Raw genomic sequence first — 8,130 nt, 5'->3', positions numbered from 1 at the left:
AACATTGCACACATTTGTTCTGCAGCAGTTTTAGTCATGCTCTAATGTTTCTCTTTGTAGTTATTTAATAATAGTCGGCAATGGAAATAGCCATTTAATAACACATTAAGAAATTTGCAGTGGCTTCTGTATGATGAAGAAAATTAAACGAGAAACTCAAATACAGCTCCAATTGATTTCTGACCCATGTTTATTGGGTTCAGACGGCGTTGCCGGTTCATACTGTAATCCCATCACTGATGGCAACAAGCAAAAGAAGAAGAAAGAGAGAGAGCAGATGAAGAGGGATTCCTGAAAACTGTAGATGCCCAAAGTGGGTCAGAAATGTCTCTCGGGTTCCTTCAGACTGTCCTCCCAATAACTTTGGCTGAGATTGTGCCAAAATCTGTCAGGTGCAATTTAGTGATGGTGAAGATTTTCATGCTTATGGCTTCCAAGTGATGACCTCAAGCTGGTCATTCCCTCTACCGCTTTATAGTCAGAGTGGGTTATTGATTACGTGCACGATCAGATCAGTGCAGCCTGGGTTCAGTTTGCTTCAGCGATGGACCTTTGTGATTCTCCTTTCCAGACAGCGCTGTTATTGTTCCAAGTCAGACATGATGCATTGCATAAAAAATTCAGATCTGTGATAAAAGCTCTGATATTCTGATAACTCACAGTGAAGCTGCACCAGTATATGTACAGGCTACTGGTCTACAACAGTCTGTTTCTCCATGGTGGATCAAACCATCATGTCTGTGAAGCCATTCTGAGGTAACAGGCAGACACTTAAAACTTATTCTGGGTTGACAGTTCATATGACGTGATAGTGATTTGCAGTGGAAAAAGCAAGTTGGTACAAACAGCAGCGCAGCAAACCAGTGTGAAGAATACCTTAGGGCAATATTAGATTAGCAGGAATTTTGTGTTAATTTGATTCAGCCTTCTTGCACAGCTAATGATGTTTTTCTAACTGTTGAGACAATGTTCAGCACTTTCAAAACAGACTTTGCTGACTGATCCGTTCAGCTTCTGTCTCACATTTATCGCATCCTGGTCTCACTCGGCCTGATGTTATCCCTGTTTTCTGGCATCCACAACTCCTCAGAAGTGATATGTTGGTATCGCTAACTGTTTAAACTTGTTACTTACACAAAGAAAAGAGTTGAATGCATCTAACCAAAGCAACAGTATTTTTTCATTGCTTTGTTTTAACTGAAAAGTGTCTGCCGGTGGAGTGACAAACGTATACGGATTGCATAAAGTTTTGTTTACTTCACGCTCGCATCATTAGCTGAGCTGTAAGGCTTCGTGTCTCCGTTGCCTCGTTCCTCTCGGTTGTGGAGCTCACATAAGACATAGTCACGCTGAAGCAGATAATTGGCCTCCAGTGGCAGGAACAGAACATGGTGTGATGTTTTAGCAGACAGAGCTGTGCTGCGTGGAGAGTGCTGCATTGATATGCCGGCTGGAACCAACCACAACTAAATTAGAAAGTTATGAAAATTGAGTTATCTCTCAATGATCTATAAATAACTGCAGCATAGTTGTGAGCATAAGCATGCCAATTGAACTGTGCTTTATACTGGGTGTTATCTCACCCACCTTACACACTCTTTCTGCCCCACTTTCTCTCTCATCTTGCCCCTCGCTCTGCTGGATAAGTGTGTTTTGTTAGGGAGGGCTGATTCTTCATACTTGGCTGAGGCTTTATGGACAATAAAGATCTGATTTCAAAGTCCAGCAGGGTGTTGGGCCTGGGGTCTTGGCTCAGCTTTAGTTGCCTGCTGGGAGGAGACACTGCACAGCCCCCAACCAGATGGCCTTCAGCCCACATACAGTAGATTCATATTGTACATGATGTGTAGCATTGACACGTCTGTCTCTTTTAACCGCTACGGGCTCGGCCAAAGCCCTCTGACCTCCTCGAAATGACCTCTAGTGACCATGTTTGAATAATTTGTGGTATTTTGAAGTTCTGTGTTTCAGCCCTTACAGATGTGCATATAGAGTTGACATGAAAAACGGGTCATTTCAGCAGAACTATAGTTCAGCGAAACCAATGTTTTAACCTAAAATAGAGTGAAGTCATGTGACTGCCTGCTCAATATTTAATCCGTCCAACAACATGTAAGCTTTGGCAGACACTGGATAACAGGGATTTCTGGTGACTAGGCTACCGATGTTTCTCTTATCTCTGCTTGTTAGTTTTACAGCAAGGGTTCGGCACAAAGACACTTACACAGATGCTCACCAACAGAGTCGACGCTGCTCTCTAGTTTGAGTCGACTCTGCTCTTCGCCTTTCCTCGGGCTGGCATCATCTCAGTAGTTCACTCCCTGTTTCATCTTAATCACATAGCTCAGTATGGAGATATGCGACATGTCCTTCCAGCATGTATTATACATCTGTAGGGACTTAGATCAGTGTTACAATAGAGAACGCCCTGATAGATACAGGAGCTTCACTAAAAGCTGCCAGCAGTGCATTTTTTAGTCATTACATTAAACTTATAACATGAGTTTTGTTGTACAAGATATTTTGCAGTCGGGGAACAACCGAGTGGCAGAGTGGAGACAGGCATTTACTGGTGACACGACGGACGTCTGACCCAGCGTCGTAGGCCAAACGTTTTTAGGTGTCCCGATGCTTCCTCTGTTGACCCCAAACTCCAACACTGTGCGTTGTTATTTCACCGCACATCACACTGATACATATGAACAGCTGGAACAAAACTAATCTAACAGGTCTGATCTTTTAATAGCTGTTCAATAGCCGGCTCTGATTCATCTAAATATATGTTAAATTTACGTTTCATTTCAACGACTGCCTGGAGATTACATTCGGAAACAAATAGCAGTTACAACCATTGTTGCCATAGTAAACTTTGAGGAAGTTCAAGCTACAACTGTTGTCCAGAATGAAAGTTTCCTCCAGTGTACGGCTCAGATGCTCCCACAGCACTATGAGACTGTACTGAGCAAGTATTATCATGCTTACATGCTAACTGGATTAAACTTCACAAACATCGTACTTGCTAAACATCACAGCAGCTTTGTCTGCGTGGGTGTTTGACTCGTCTCTGTGCTGGAGCGCCTCGTGCACGGACTCGTAGATGTTTGCTGCTGGGTTGCTGTGTCGTATTATTGTGTCCTACAAGGATCATCAGAACAGAAAAAATGCTAAATGGAAAAGTGTGTGCAACGAGTTGTGTTTTCCCCTGTGGTCTGTCATTAATTGAAGTAAAAGAACATTGGTCTCGATTATGAAGTGTTCCCTCCCACCCTTCTCCACCTAGGACAAGCTAACAGGCCTAACCCCTGCCCTGCCACACCTCTCATGCACATGCTACACACACATTCCCCCTCTGACACTGCTTTCATTTGGGCGTGAAATAGATTCCTACTGTCTGCCAGAATGCACCACCTATCTCTGGATGTGATTCTTTTTCACTCTTTTTTTCCTTCCCTTTTTTCCTTTCTGCGTGCCACACGTGTACCCTTTGGTTTTTCCAGAGAAAAATACCTTGCTCACAAAGCTCGTCCCCAGAAACACATTCCCGGGTGATTATGAGCAAGAAATGATTTGAAATCCCACAGGGACTAATATTTTATTTGACAACAAGAATTAGGTCTAAATAAGAAACACATGATGGTCCTAACCTTTTTAAAACAAACCACAGTCATCCCTGGAATCCCCAGGAGAAAGGCATGTTCATGAAATTCCTTCATAACTGGCACACACACACACACACACACACACACACTGAAAGTGTGAGAGAGACTGTAGTATAAAATATTAATACCTCCTGCTGCCGCATGATTTTACATGTCCAGGAGCAGAAAGTCTGTTTTCAGAGAGGAAAGAAAGTTATGCAAAATGTTCTTGTTAGAGCAAGTAATGAAAGTAAACCCTGTCTACGATCAGTCAACAAAAGCTATATAATTTAGTGTTTGCCAAGTGTCAGCTCTGTAACTCTGTCATAATTTGACACACATTATTTGGATCATAACAGTTTGCAGACACTTGGATCACCCAGCTATCTGGAAGAATCATCTATAAATCTGCAGAACTGATGGTGATGGGTTTGACTTGTGGTTCGAGTAAGCAGGTAATGACCTTTTCTAATCAGACACTAAATCACCTTCAGCCTGCTACTCACAGACATTTCAAAGAAGCTAACGAGGCTAAAGCCACCCAGAGCCGGCAGCCTCGGTATGAGCAATCAAAGCAGTTATAGCATTTACAAGTGAAAAAAAAACAAGGGTCAATGTCCTTTTATCTGGTGAAGTTATACAAATGATGCAAGTAATTTAATTGACTTTTGTTTAAATAGAAATTGCTGCACCTGCTTGGGTTTGATGAGGTAAATGTGTGAGGTAAAGGTGGCGGTAAAGTACGTGTAAATATACTGATTTACACGTGCACAGTTTTATTCTCTGCTCAGAATAAAACTTGGTTCTATCACAAACTCACTCTACGGGAAGTATCGGGATTCAGTATTTTGCACGTGGGCTGGAGGAGGCAGGGATCGAACCACTGACCTTCTGAACAGTAGATGAACACTTGTCCTCCAGATGCCTCCACAGGGTCCTGAGGGTGGCGGGACTGCCTCATGATGATTACTTTACTTTGAAAGTCTAAGGAGACTAGATTTTATTTTGGTAGGCTTGTGGCTGAATTAATCCACCTTTAAGAAGCCAGATGTGAGCTTTCGTCATCTGCGGTTCACTTTTTCATCAGTCGTGCAGGATGATGGACATTATCCTGCACCTTACCACCCATACAGTGCTTTACACATTCAGACCACCGCACATGGTCAGGATTATGTCACAGCTGCCCTGAACTAACATTTCAGTTTCAGTTTCTGTAGTTTTTAATCCACCAGTTTGCTCAAGCTTTTTAATCAGTTATTGTTATTAATTTTTAAACATAACATCTCACAAAAAGCTGAAGAAAAAGTAAAACATGTTTATTTTTAGACTAAGATTACACTTGTTTAATTTACATTTAGTAGCTTGATTGTTTTCAGACTTCTCAACAAAATCCAGCTATAATTAATAAAAATAGACTTTTTATTTTTCCCAAAATACTTTTGTTTTCTTGTTTTTATGACAGGTGGTCTGATAAATTTGTCCAACAGCTAAAGTGATCTTTTTAATCTATTTTTACATCTCAAAGTACTTTAATCCCCAGAAATGGGCCTCTGAATGTATTATAATAAATTCCATGCAGCTGATTATAGATATGAAGATCTACTAAACTTTCCTAATTTGCTGGAGGATAACCATTTGGACTGTGTTCTTTTTAATCCAATAACAGCAGAACTCCGGTAAGACTGGGAGAGAGTATATGCTCTCCAAATGCGTCACATCCATTTGTGAGTAATGATAACATCATTGCTGAACTTTGATTATTAGATTAGATTTGGTCAACACATCGAGGGATTCTATTCCCATACAATGTGCATTTGTGGGTACGCGGATGGATCAGATGAATGTGTGTGGTGGCATGTGGTCCCACTGCGTGAACACGGTTTTATAAGTTTCCAACACTTTTGGCAGTTTCACTCTGAAACACAAGGACGTTTCTGTCTCTGAATCTTTAACGCGGTCATTACTAGTAAGATTGTGGTTTATATGATGAAATGAGTTGGATCACCGGCGTCCCCTCCTCCAGATATTTTGCTGCTGCTGTTGTAAAGACGACCTACAGTTTAGTTTTTTCGTCAAGATTTTCGCAAGAAATAAAAACTTTTCGAATGTGAACTCAGTCTTTCACTTTTTTACAAAACACAACCCACACAGAGAGTCTCAGTGACTGTTCACTGTGATTCATCAGCATTACTGGCAGAACAGTAACTTTATTATAGCAGATCTTATCTGCTCTGCCCTCCTCACCATTTGAAAGCTCCGGGTCTTCTGGATCTTTCTTCTTCGTCCAGCTCGCGTCCACAGGGCTTGTGGTATTGCTGCTTGTTTGCAAAGAGATAGAGGGACCAGCCAGATGGGTTTTACTCTCTCTCTCTCCCTCTCACACACACACATACACACGCACGCACACACACACACACACACACAGACGCACACACACACACACACACGCACACACACACACAGACACACACACGCACGCGCGCACACACACACACAGAGATTGCCTTGAAGATAGAGACACAAATGATTTTTTGTTCTGCCTTATTAAACTACTCACAAACAGAAACACATACTTTTTCTTAAGACGCACATCCTCATGTTGAACTTCTCAAACAGATCAGATGTCAGAAAAAAATTACACTAACAAGAAAAATTAACAACAACTTGTTGCAAATATTATTACAAGTTCAGAAATTCAGAGATTTTCAGTTTAATGCATGCTCTAATTTCAGACACAGCATATGCTGCTGTGTGACTGAACAGAAACTCTCCACACAAACTCAGACTTTGGGGCAGGTCAGTTTCTTTGTGTATGGTGCCATCTTGTGGAGACAAGTGTCAGCAGCAGGGTTAATTCGGTCTATTTGGTCTCACTGTAAGACCAAAAGTAGTACCACTAAGTAAAGGCCGCTGTGTTTTTAAATACCCGGGTCTCTGAGCCTAATAACACTTTATTTGTTAAATCTCACAGGGTAAAATAACAGTAATCTTTCCCCGAGATGATCATCAGACAGCTTCCACTGTTTAGCTCTGCATTAGCACGCTACACAGTGCGTGTTAGATCTGTGCATCAGCGAATAGAAACACAACTGTATGAATCGTGCTCCGGGAGAAACTGAACTTATGATGTCATCTTAGACTGACCCACGCATCCTGACCTAAAGCAAACAGCTGACTCTGTTTGCTGGATGATCCAAATCACCTGCAGCAGCCAGAGTCCTCACACCTGCACAGACATGTGACTACAGTACTCCAGTACTGAAGTCACTTCTTTGGCTCCCAGCTCGACGCACAATTACTTTTAAAATCCTTCTATTAGTTCGTAAAGCTCTCAGTGGTTTGGCTTCCAGCACCTCGCTAACTTGCTCAGTGTCTGTAACCCAGTCACACCTGGGTCATCAGCTGTGGACCTCTTAACTGACCCCAGAATTAGATCTGTGTCCTGGGGGCGCTTTCACTTACCGTGGCCCTGAACGAGCTGCTCTGACCTGAGGTTATAACTGTGTGTGTGTGTGTGTGTGTGTGTGTGTGTGTGTGTGTGTGTGTGTGTGTGTGTGTGTGCGTGCGTGCGTGCGTGCGCGTTCCTTTATGTTAACTGTGATGAAATGTGCTACGTAAATAAAATTGCCATTGCCATAATTTCGAACAATAAGTAACATATATCAAAGGCTTGTAAGTTTGGGCCAAAGTCCTTGGGAAGTTATTTTAAGCATTTTCTCAATTGGAAATAATTCAAGATGTCAGAGGAACTAAAAGTCTAAGACCAGAATCTCACATTTTTATTCACCCCGTGAATTTAAGTGAATTTGTCATTTTCTTTAAGACTGTGAAGAATTTCAGTACGTCAGTAAGACCTTTTAACGGACCTCAGACTTCAAAAAACGTTTATAGGAAACAACACTAACAAGTGATTCCAAGCAGACACAAAATTGTTGGTCAGTTGTTAAATATCAGAATAAAATCTTCTGACAGGTTGGGACGTGTCCACGGGTAGACGGCCAGCCACAGCTCATGAATTTCCCGTGGGAGGACGTCCCCCCCGCCAGATTTCCACTAACCCGGAGATATGAGTATGTAACGTGCAGTCAGCGTGCAGTACATGGTGTGACCACGGTGTGGCAGCACATGCAAAGACATGGCACCTTACACAACATCATTACCAAACACTGAAGGGGAGTTCTGTAACATGCAGCAGGAGCAGCCTGTGGTCCTGCTCTGTGACTGACGGTATGTAATCAGCAATCTGACAGAAAGCAGGAGGGATTTCATTTCTGTAACACGTTTCACAGCAGAGTGAGCACATTTTTATGACTCTTTGAAAACTTTGCTGTTTTTTCTGCAGTTGCTCTTAAAGTTTGCGCTGATGTTTTTCCCGTCAGTAGATTCGCCCGTCAGGTCAATAATGATTTTGTGTTGAGTGTCGAAGTTGTCATCTGTACTGACAGAGGGGTTTCTTTGGTTTTCTGACTCAGGAAGAATCTTTCGGGGGGAA

Source organism: Pelmatolapia mariae, linkage group LG16_19, assembly GCF_036321145.2.
Source record: "Pelmatolapia mariae isolate MD_Pm_ZW linkage group LG16_19, Pm_UMD_F_2, whole genome shotgun sequence".
Taxonomy (NCBI): domain Eukaryota; kingdom Metazoa; phylum Chordata; class Actinopteri; order Cichliformes; family Cichlidae; genus Pelmatolapia; species Pelmatolapia mariae.
The sequence above is the reverse complement of the archived record's forward strand: the minus strand, read 5'-3'. Positions refer to the sequence as shown.